The following is a 10,774-nucleotide window of genomic DNA, read 5'->3' on the forward strand; positions in this document are numbered from 1 at the left end:
AAAGCACTGTCATCTTTAGTATGCTTTGCCATAATACTAAAATAGTTCAAATTGTAGAAAATTCTTCAGATGCACAGAAATATTTGCAGATACACACACACATGCTGTTGAAACATTTTATTTTTTTATTTTTCACCAAACAAGTCAGTGCAACATATGCACAGCAGATATATTTACATTGGACTGAAAAAAAATATGCTCACAAAAAAAACAGTAAACTGAAAAAGAAAATTGCAGAAAAAATGTGCAGAAAAAATATATAGAAAAAAAGAGTCAAGAAAAATAATTAGGCAGCATCTTGCCGCACAGCTGGGTCTGGCCACAACGCCTCGTCCACATCACAGGCAATATCTTTCCTTGCCAGACATCGAGGGAAGAAGCGCCTTGAGTGCCTTATCCATCCCTGAATCGCACCCACATCAATCTCATCACATGCCTCTTCCATAGCTTGCACAAGAGGCATGCACTCAAAGGGCTGCCGGTCGTATACCTTCCACCGCCATGCCGAAAATAACTCTTCTATGGGGTTCAGAAATGGTGAGTATGGTGGGAGGTATTGCACGAGAAATGGTGGGTGGTCAGCAAACCAGTTTTGGACTGGGGCTGCACGATGAAAGCTCACCTTGTCCCATACTACAACATACCAGATTCTTTGATGGTCTGCATCATTCATATGCTCTGGTGGTATGAGAATGTTGTGGAGTCTGTCCAGAAATGTGTGAATATGGGCTGTGTTGTATGGTCCAAGGTTGGCATGACGGTGGAGGACACCATGCGTATTGGAGATGGCAGCACACATTGTGATGTTCCCACCACGTTGGCCAGGAACATCTATAATGGCTCTGTGGCCAATGACGTTTCTCCCCCTTCTTCTGGTCTTTGCTAGGTTGAACCCAGCCTCATCTATAAAGATGAACTCATGTGGGATTGCATGAGCATCCATTTCCAGTACTCCCTGAAAACAAAGAACAAAAGCAGTCAATATGGTGTTATCCAGTACACTGGGAAACAATGTTGCGTGTAGTGTACTGCAGTCAATATTGTACTTACATCCACATATGCTCGTCTGACCTCTTTGTTTCTTTGAGAGTTTCTCTCAAACGGCACCTTATAAAGTTGTTTCATTCTGATTTGGTTTCGCTTGAGAATGCGAGCCAATGTGGACAGACTGACTCGTTGAATGTTGTTGAATATGGTGTTGTCTTGGATGATGTGGCTTTGGTTTTCTCGTAATCTGATTTCATTATTTTCCAAAACCAAGTTTACAATGGCAGCTTCCTGTACCCCAGTGAACATTTGGCCCCTTCCTCCACCATGGTTGCGTCTCTCAGTCCTTTAGAAAAACAAAAAAACAAAAATATAGGGCTTGGACAATGCAGCCTAAAGATATTTCCTCCACAGTAGAGTAAATTCTACAGGAAATTTGTGCAGTTAGTGTATGACATCAGCCATTCATGAAGTAAACAGGTGTCACCCACCTGATACACTATAACATGGGGTGTACTACATAGTGTGAAATACATTTCGGTTACATACCTGTACTCCAGTCTAAATGTCCGGATGACACAGGCGACAGTAAAACGGCTCAGGTTGGGCTGCACTCTCTGTCCAGCCTCTCGCATTGTCAGCCCATGGTTGATGACATGATCAACTAAGGTTGCTCTGATTTCATTTGAAAGTTGTTGTCTTATTTGGCCATGAACTTCTCTACCAGCTCTACCCCTACCTCTCACTCTTCCTCCCCCTCTCATTCTCACCCTCCCTCTTCCTCTTCCTCTTCCTCTTCCTCTCTCTGCAACGGCTTCCATTGTTGTTGTAAAACAAAAGGTTTTGTGGTATTTTCATAGTGCTTACTTCCTAATTGAAGTGGTAACAATTAACCATTGAGGTGTTTGGCCAGGTGGCACATGTATTGGCCAATTAGCTCATGTAGTGTCATTTTGAATGGCAGTGTTTTGAAATGGCAAACATGTGACTTTATGTCAGATTGTTGTGTCTTATGCAGAGAAGCGTGTGCAGTGTATTTAAAAAGTGCCATTTTGAATTGCAAAATGTGTGTAAAGCAGAAAATGTGTTTAGACTTTTGGAAACTTGAGAAGAGGTTTTGCTCTCTGTGTGTCAGTTTAAATAATTATGCTGTGCATGTCATTTTAGTGTGTTAGCAATTGGAAAAAACTGTAAACTCTAAAAGTGACCATGGTACAAAATAGGATACAGAACTTTGAGGGTGCTCTTACAGTTTTTTACAATCCCTTTGGCACTAATTTCAGAACCTTGTGGTCATTTTTCAAAACTCTAGACACAAAACTCAAAACGGTCATCACTTGTAACACAGGCTGTCCAATGTTCAAAACATTGCATTGTGCATTCATATCTTTAAAGAAACCTTGCACTTGCAGAATCATTGGTTCAAATAAAAAAATTATCATGAAATAGCATAGGAACATTCATTTAGATCACCCACACACAAGATACCGATAGTTTCACTGTGTAGTTGTTCGTTCTATCATTAAATATTGTAGTACAAAATATGTGATACATGTTTCATTATGGTACTACACATAAATACATCACTGTAAAAGGACTAGTAAAGAAAATACTACAGACACAGTGGAATCATTGAACAAAATCTGAAATTTATTGATGAAATACAATAAAATCACTCATAGGTTTCTTTGAATCAAAGCAAAAATAATTAGCTACAAAAAAAAAAAACTACAGTAAAACATCAACTGCAGTGTTCCTCACCTGGCTTACTGTAAAAAGCAAAACAAAGGATTGATTACTGTACTTCTATATTTCCCTCAACCCTGTCTTGTGGATTTGGCCATAGGTTTTCATCCACATCACAGTGGATGCTTTCATTAGCCAAACATCTTGGGAAGAATCTTCGGGCATGGCAAATCCAGGCCTGACACTGGTCTGCCGTGATGTCATTGCATGCGTTATCCATGGCCTGGAGAATGGTGGCTTGTTCGTGAGGGCGCCTATCATATACCTTCCACCTCCATGTGGAGAAAAATTCCTCAATCGGGTTTTAGGAAAGGAGAGTATGGGGGTAAGTACAGGGTGGTAAATTGTGGATGGTCCTGAAACCATGCTTGCACCATTTGAGCATGGTGGAACCTGACATTATCCCACACAATGACATAGGTCATGCCATCAGCTCTACAGACCTGATTTAGCCCATCAAGGAAGGTTACATTCGAACAGCGAATCATGTGGCTGCTTGCAACTCAATATATAGAGTATATAGAGTAGAGAGCTTTAGTTGTTGTTCGACCTAACATTAGAACGGGCAAGATGCGTAATCTAAGCAACTTTGACCGTGGTATGATTGTTGATGCCACACATGGTGATTCCAGCATCTCAGAAACAGCTGCCTTCCTGGGATTTTTATGCACTACAGTCTCTAGAGTTTACAGAGAATGGTGCGATAAACAAAACACATGCAGTGAGCAGCAGTTCTGTGGGCAAAACACCTTGTTAATGAGAGAGGTCAGAGGAGAATGTCCAGACTCATTCAAGCTAACAGAAAGGCCACAAATGCTCAAATAACAGCCGTTTAAAACAGTGGTGTGCAGAAGGGCTTCTCTTAACGTACAACACCGTGAATAATTCAGGCTGTTGTGGAGGAAAAAGGGGTCCTACCAAGTACTAGATAGGTGTACCTAATAAAGTGGCCAGTGAGTGTACAGTAATGTCAAATCTGAAAATATGGTCTGGAAAAGTGGTACATGGGACCATAGAAACAGTGTCTGATAAAGAATGATAATGAAATATTACATCCATAGATAATGTAGTCCAATTGGTTCATGTTCCACGGTAATTGGTGTCAATGGATCTCGTTATCCTGAAACTTTCATGATCTAAACATGGAATATTGTTTGTCAGTTTCCATAAAACTATGCATTAAGAGGAATGCAACAGCTACTTATCATTTTGAGCAGTTGTATCAATTGATAGTTAGATCATTGTAATGAAATGAATAGATAGTCATCTCAGATGTAATGTGTGAATTGCATTTTGAAATGGTAATACTTTGATTTTAAGTTGTCATTTTGAACAGGTGATTTTAGTTCAATGAACAAATGATCTTAGCTTTATGTGTATTGTATCCAAGCAATTGGAAAAAGTGTTCTAGTTTAGAATTTTTTTCATTTTGATCATTGGTTGTGAGTTTTGTGTCTGGAGCTTTGAAAAATGACATCAAGGTTCCGAAATTAGTGCCAAAGTGATTGTAAAAAACTGTTATACGTTTTTCCCCCCCCACAACCCTGACTTATAAGAGTACTTAAAAGTAGGCATTACTGGATAATCTTGGTCCCTCAAACAAACTGACTGGAGATCGTTCTACTCTCTGGTCTAGTAGCTGACAGGCTGCAGGCTGCCCAGGCCCTGCTAGCTCTCTGGTGGACAGATGGTCATCCCAACTCAGTGGTGCTACCGCAACCGTTATTGCAGCCAGCCACTCTGAGTGAAATATACCCTGGCATATGGGCCAGCATGGCGGGGAGGGTCCTGGCAGAGGGCCCACTGGAGACCCAGCAGACAGGATAGGGTCCTGTGCTCGTTTGCCTGAGAGCGTCCAACTTCACCATGGTGTTGACAACTTACAAGAGCTTGCCTCCTTCAGAATGTTATCGTTATAGGTGTTCAGACCCAACTGGGTCATGACGAAGTATATAATAGGACCATTAAGAAGCCCAGTTAACTTAAGTACAAATAGAACAGCATTGAAGGTATTAGAGAAATGTTTTTGTGCCAAGCTAGCACATTTAGGGAGTTGGGAGTTGTGGGAACGTAGGCTTTTGGTTTCCCATTGGTTCTGGGAACAAAGCCATATGTTTCCTAAACGTTAAAACTGAACGTTTTTTAAACGTTCTGAGAATGGAAGTGAAAATTTTGCCTGTTCTGGGAACATACATTTTTAAGTTGCTATGAGGTTCTGAGAATGTTTTACTCTGGTTCCCTGAAAGTTTTCCTGGGGTTTTATTAATGTTTTGAGAGTGGAAATGATAGGGTATTTGAAGATAATTAAATAACGTTCTGAGTACATGTTTCAATAAGACTTTTAACAACACTGCTAGCTTAACTGTTTTGAACTCCAAGCACAGAAAGACATTTATTTCCCTAAGCATTAATCATGCAAACACATTTCTTTTTTATTGTGGCACGGCATCAGTGAGAGTCAAACCTATGATCTTCTGTTCTCAATCCATGGAATTAGTCCACTGAGCCACCAGGAAAGAGCTAGCATGCCATGTTTTTTTAAAACTCATACAAAGCTGTTCATTTCAGTCTACTCAAACGTACCCCATTTAAAAGGAAACAAGCACTCATTAAGATCAGGCCATGGCCAACACACCTGAACACTCTTAACAAGATAGAGGATAGAGAGAGTTTTGTTGATGCAGAGAACGGAACGTACAGTGTCTTCAGAAAGTATTCACATGGTGAATCACACCCCTTGACTTTTTCCAAATGTTGTTGTGTTACAGCCTGAATTTAAAATTGATTAAATTGAGATTTTGTGTCACTGGCCTACACACAATACCACATAATGTGAAAGTGGAATTATGGTTTTGGACATTTTTACAAATTAATAAAAAATGAAAAGCTGAAATGTCTTGAGTTAATAAGTATTAAACCCCTTTGTAATAGCAGTCTAAATAAATTCAAAAGTTTACATTTGCTTAACAAGTCACATAATAAGTTGCATGGACTCACTTTGTGTGCAATAATAGGTGTTTAACATTATTGTTGAATGACTTCCTCATCTCTATACCCCACACATACAATTATCTGTAAGGTCATTTCAACACAGATTCAACCACAAAGATTAGGGATGTTTTCCAATGCCTCGCAAAGAAGGGCACCTATTGGTAGACAGAATATCCCCTTGAGCATGGTGAAGTTATTAATTACAATTTGTATGGTGTATCAATACACCCAGTCACTACAAAGATAGATGCGTCCTTCATAACTCAGTTGCTGAAGAGGAAGGAAACCGCTCAGGGATTTCACCATGAGGCAAATGGTGACTTTAAAACAGTTACAGAGTATAATGACTGTGATAGGAGAAATTTGAGGATGGATCAACTACATTGTAGTTACTCCACAATACTAATCTAAATGACATAGTGAAAAAAGGAAGTGTGTACAGAATAAAACATTCCAAAACATGCATCCTGTTTGCAATAAGGCACTAAAGTAGAACTGCAAAAAATGTGGCTAAGAAATTAACTGTCCTGACTACAAAGTGTTATGTTTGGGGCAAATCCAACACATCACTGAGTACCACTCTTAATATTTTCAAGTATGGTGGTGGCTGCATCATGTTATCCGTATGCTTGTCATCGGCAAGGACTAGGGAGTTTTTTAGGATAAAAATAAATGGAATAGAGCTAAGCACAGGTAAAATCCTAGAGGAAAACCTGGTTCAGTCTGCTTTTCAACAGACACTCGGAGACAAATTCACCTTTCAGCAGGACAATAACCTAAACACAAGGCCAAATATACACTGGAATTGTTTACCAATATGACAGTGAATGTTCCTGAGTGGCCTAGTTACAGTTTTGACTTAAATCGTCTTGAAAATCTATGTCAAGACTTGAAAATGGCTGTCTAGCTATGATCAACAACCAACTTGACAGAGCTTGAAGAATTAAAAAAATAATAATGTCGAAATATTGTATAATACAGGTGTGCAAAGCTCTTAGAGACTCACCCAGAAATACTCCCAGCTGTAATCGCTGCCAAAAGTGATTCTAACATGTATTGGCTCAAGTGTGTGGATCCGGATGTTAATTACATATTTCTGTATTTCATTTTCAATACATTTGCAATCATTTCTAAAAGCATGTTTTCACTTTGTCATTATGGGGTATTGTGTGTAGATGGGTGAGAGAAAAAAATATAAAACGCAATGTGCAACAATTTCAAAGATTTTACTGAGTTATAGTTCATATAAGGAAATCAGTCAATTGAAATATATTACAGATAGGCATCTGTTGGTCACAGATACCTTTTTAAAAATTAGGGGCGTCTCGATCGGACAATCAGTCAGTATCTGGTGTGACTACCATTTGCCTCATGCAGTGCGACACATCTCCTTCGCATAGAGTTGATCAGGCTGTTGTTTCTGGCCTGTGGAATGTTGTCCCACTCCTCTTCAATGGCTGTGCGAAGTTGCTGGATATTGGTGGGAACTGGAACACGCTGTCGTACACGTCGATCCAGAGCATCCCAAACATGCTCAATGGGTGACATGTCTGGTGAGTATGCAGGCCATGGAAGAACTGGGACATTTTCTGCTTTCAGGAATTGTGTACTGATCCTTGCGACATGGGGCTGTGCATTACCATGCTGAAACATGAGGTGATGGCGGCGGATGAATGGCACAACAATGGGCCTCAGGATCTCGTCACGGTATCTCTGTGCATTCAAATTGCCATCGATAAAATGCAATTGTGCTCATTGTCCGTAGCTTATGCCTGCTCATACCATAACCCCGCCGCCACTGCACTCTGTTCAAAACATTGACAACAGCAAACCGCTCGCCCACACGATGTCTTCCAGCTGCCTGGAACAGTTGAGGTCCTGGGCTGGCGGTTCTGGGCTGGCATGGTTACACATGATCTGTGGTTGTGAGGCCGGTGGGACGTACTGCCAAATTCTCTAAAACGACGTTGGTAGAGAAATGAACATTACATTCTCTCGCAACATCTCTGGGGGACATTCCTGCAATCAGCATGTCAATTGCACACTCCCTCAAAACTTGAGACATCTGTGGCATTGTGTTGTGTGACAAAACCGCACATTTTAGAGTGCCATTTTATTGTCCCCAGCACAAGGTGCACCTGTGTAATGATCATGCTGTTTAATCAGCTTCTTGATATGCCACACCTGTCAGATGGATGGATTATCATGGCAAAGGAGAAATGCTCACTAACAGGGATGTAAACAAATTTGTGTACAAAATTAGAGAGAAATTAGCTTTTGGTGCATATGGAACATTTCTGTGATCTTTTATTTCAGTTCATGAAACATGTGAACCAACACTTTACATGTTGCGCTTGTATTTTTGTTCAGTATATTTAATCAATTTTTAATTCAGGCTGTAACACAACAAATCTGAAATAAGTCAAGGGGTATGAATACTTTCTGAAAGCACTGTATATGTTTTTAAATAAAATTCTTAGAACATTTTCTGACCGTTACTAAAGTTTTCTTGTGGTTTTTATGGGATATTTTCTTAATGTTCTTGGAACAATGTGAGAACATGACTTTAAATAGAACCATAAGGAAACCTGTAGGAAACGTTGCTGAAGTACTGAAATTGAAGTACTGAAGTTCTCAAAGAAGAACGTTGTTTCTTAATGTTCTCTGAACAATTTGAGGACATTCCCAATGTCAAACCAGTTGGAAAACATTCCTAGAACATTATCAAAATGTTTATTAAATGTAACCATGTTTGAACATTCAGAAAATATTCTGTTAAAGTAATGAAATACAAAGAAAATAACGTTTTTTTGTCAAGTTCTTTAAATGTGCTGAGAATGTTCCAAAGCCAAGCAACTATCCTGCACCATTCCCAGAAAGTTGTGGGAAGGTTGTATGCAAAATAACAATCGGACAACCGTGCTCTTACCAAGCTCTAAGAAAGTATGGTTCTCTGAATGTTATGTGCTGGCTGGGTCGTTCCACGAAAAGCTTGCCTTTTGTGTCCCTTTGATATTGTATAAGTAGTATATAAGTAGAAATTATGCACCAATATTGCATTTTAAAAGCCTGTTATATTAAATGAGGTGTCCTTTAATATAGACCACATGGAGAATTCAATAAATCAGATTTTTTAATATAAATAAAGACTTGCTAAAGTGTCAAAATTCAGCATTTTGACATGTCCCTCTGTGCCCCTTCTGTGAATTGTAGGAAGATTTTAACCCACTTAACCCAAACATTTCTCCAAGATTTTGTACTTCAGTATCAAAAGTAAATGGAATTGCTAAAATGTACTGAGGTATCAAAAGTACAAGTATAAAAAAAAAACGAGTACTTTTTCCACTACTGGTTACAGTCAGTATCAGAATGGTAATAAACTGGTCTTATGTACAGATGTAAAACTAAAAGCATTGTATTTGGTTCAAAACATTCTCTAAGACCTTAACCTCAACTGGAGTTGTGCATAAAGGGTGTGACGATTGAGCAAGTTGAGGAAGCTAAACTCCTAGGTATAACATTGGATGGTCAATTATCATGGGCAAGTTATATTGACACAGTTGTTGTGAAGATGGAGAGGGGTATGTCTGTTATAAAAAGATGTTCTGCGATTTTGACAGAAATCACCTGTACTAGTTGTTCAGACTCTGGTCTTCTCCCATCTTGATTACTGTCCTGTAATATGGTCAACTGCAGCAAAGAAAGACCTAGCAAAGCTGCAGCTGGCTCAAAACAGAGCAGCACGCCTTGCCCTTAACTGCACATACAGAACTGAAATCAACAACATGCATGCCAGTCAGGTCGACGAGAGATTAACTGCTTCTCTTTTAGTTTTTATGAGAAATATTATTGTGATGAAAATTCCAGATTGTCTGCATAATCAAGCAACATTCAACTCAGACACCCATACATACCCCACAAGACATGCCACCAGGGGTCTCTCTTCACAGTCCCCAAGTCCAAAACGAATTCACGGCAACGCACAGTATTATACAGAGCCATGATTGCATGGAACTCCCTTCCATCTCCAATTACTCACGCAAACAGAAAAATGACCTTTAAAAAACGGATTCAATAACATCTCATGGAATGGCAGGATACACAAACACAGGCACACGCACTCTAACACACACACACACACACACACACACACACACACACACACACACACACACACACACACACACACACACACACACACACACACACACACACACACACACACACACACACACACACACACACACACACACACACACATAATTTTTGTTGTTGTATTGTTTGTATTCTTTTTTATTGTTGTATTGTTTGTATATCGTTGTATTTTAAATTTAAATGACTGTCCTTGTCTATCCGTGTTCTGTTACTTGTCATGTTTTGTGTTTTTTTGTGGACCCTAGGATGAGTAGCTGATGATTTTGCAAAAGCTAATGGTTATCCAAATAAAATAAAATAAACAGATAGGGTTAGGGTAAGAATAGGGGTTAAGGTTAGGGTATGGACATCCCAAGATCACGGAGAGCACTAACCAAATGAATATACAGAATCATTTCAGTTGAATCACTCATTCTGAATACTTCCTTTGGAATGCATGGGGGTTTGGGCTCTCACAGCAAACCAGAGTAGTAGATGAGCCTAGCAACAGCAGTTCTCCGCCAATAGCAGCGCGATAAAGAGCTGGGAGGGGTTTGGTGCGCGGTCCTCATTCATCACTCACGGAGCTCTGCGCGCGCCGGGGCAGCCCTGAGTCACAAACTCTTCTTCAATGTTTCTAGTGTAAGTTGTCTATGGAGGAAATAAACCAGATAATGTTATACATGAGAAAAAAAGTACAATAATTAGCATGTCATAGAATTCAGTATTTATTAAAGATTCACTCACTGCACTGTTCACTCACTCATAACGTTTATAAACATTTGAACATGTAGGCTAATTGGCAGATGTATCATACTACAGAACTACTTAGTGGGTGGCTAAGTTATATGTTGCAAAGCTGTCATGATTATTTTAGGGGGGTAAATAGATTTTTGGCTCCGCCTTGTAAGGGGAC

The sequence above is a fragment of the Salvelinus namaycush genome, chromosome 20, assembly GCF_016432855.1.
Source record: "Salvelinus namaycush isolate Seneca chromosome 20, SaNama_1.0, whole genome shotgun sequence".
Classification (NCBI taxonomy): domain Eukaryota; kingdom Metazoa; phylum Chordata; class Actinopteri; order Salmoniformes; family Salmonidae; genus Salvelinus; species Salvelinus namaycush.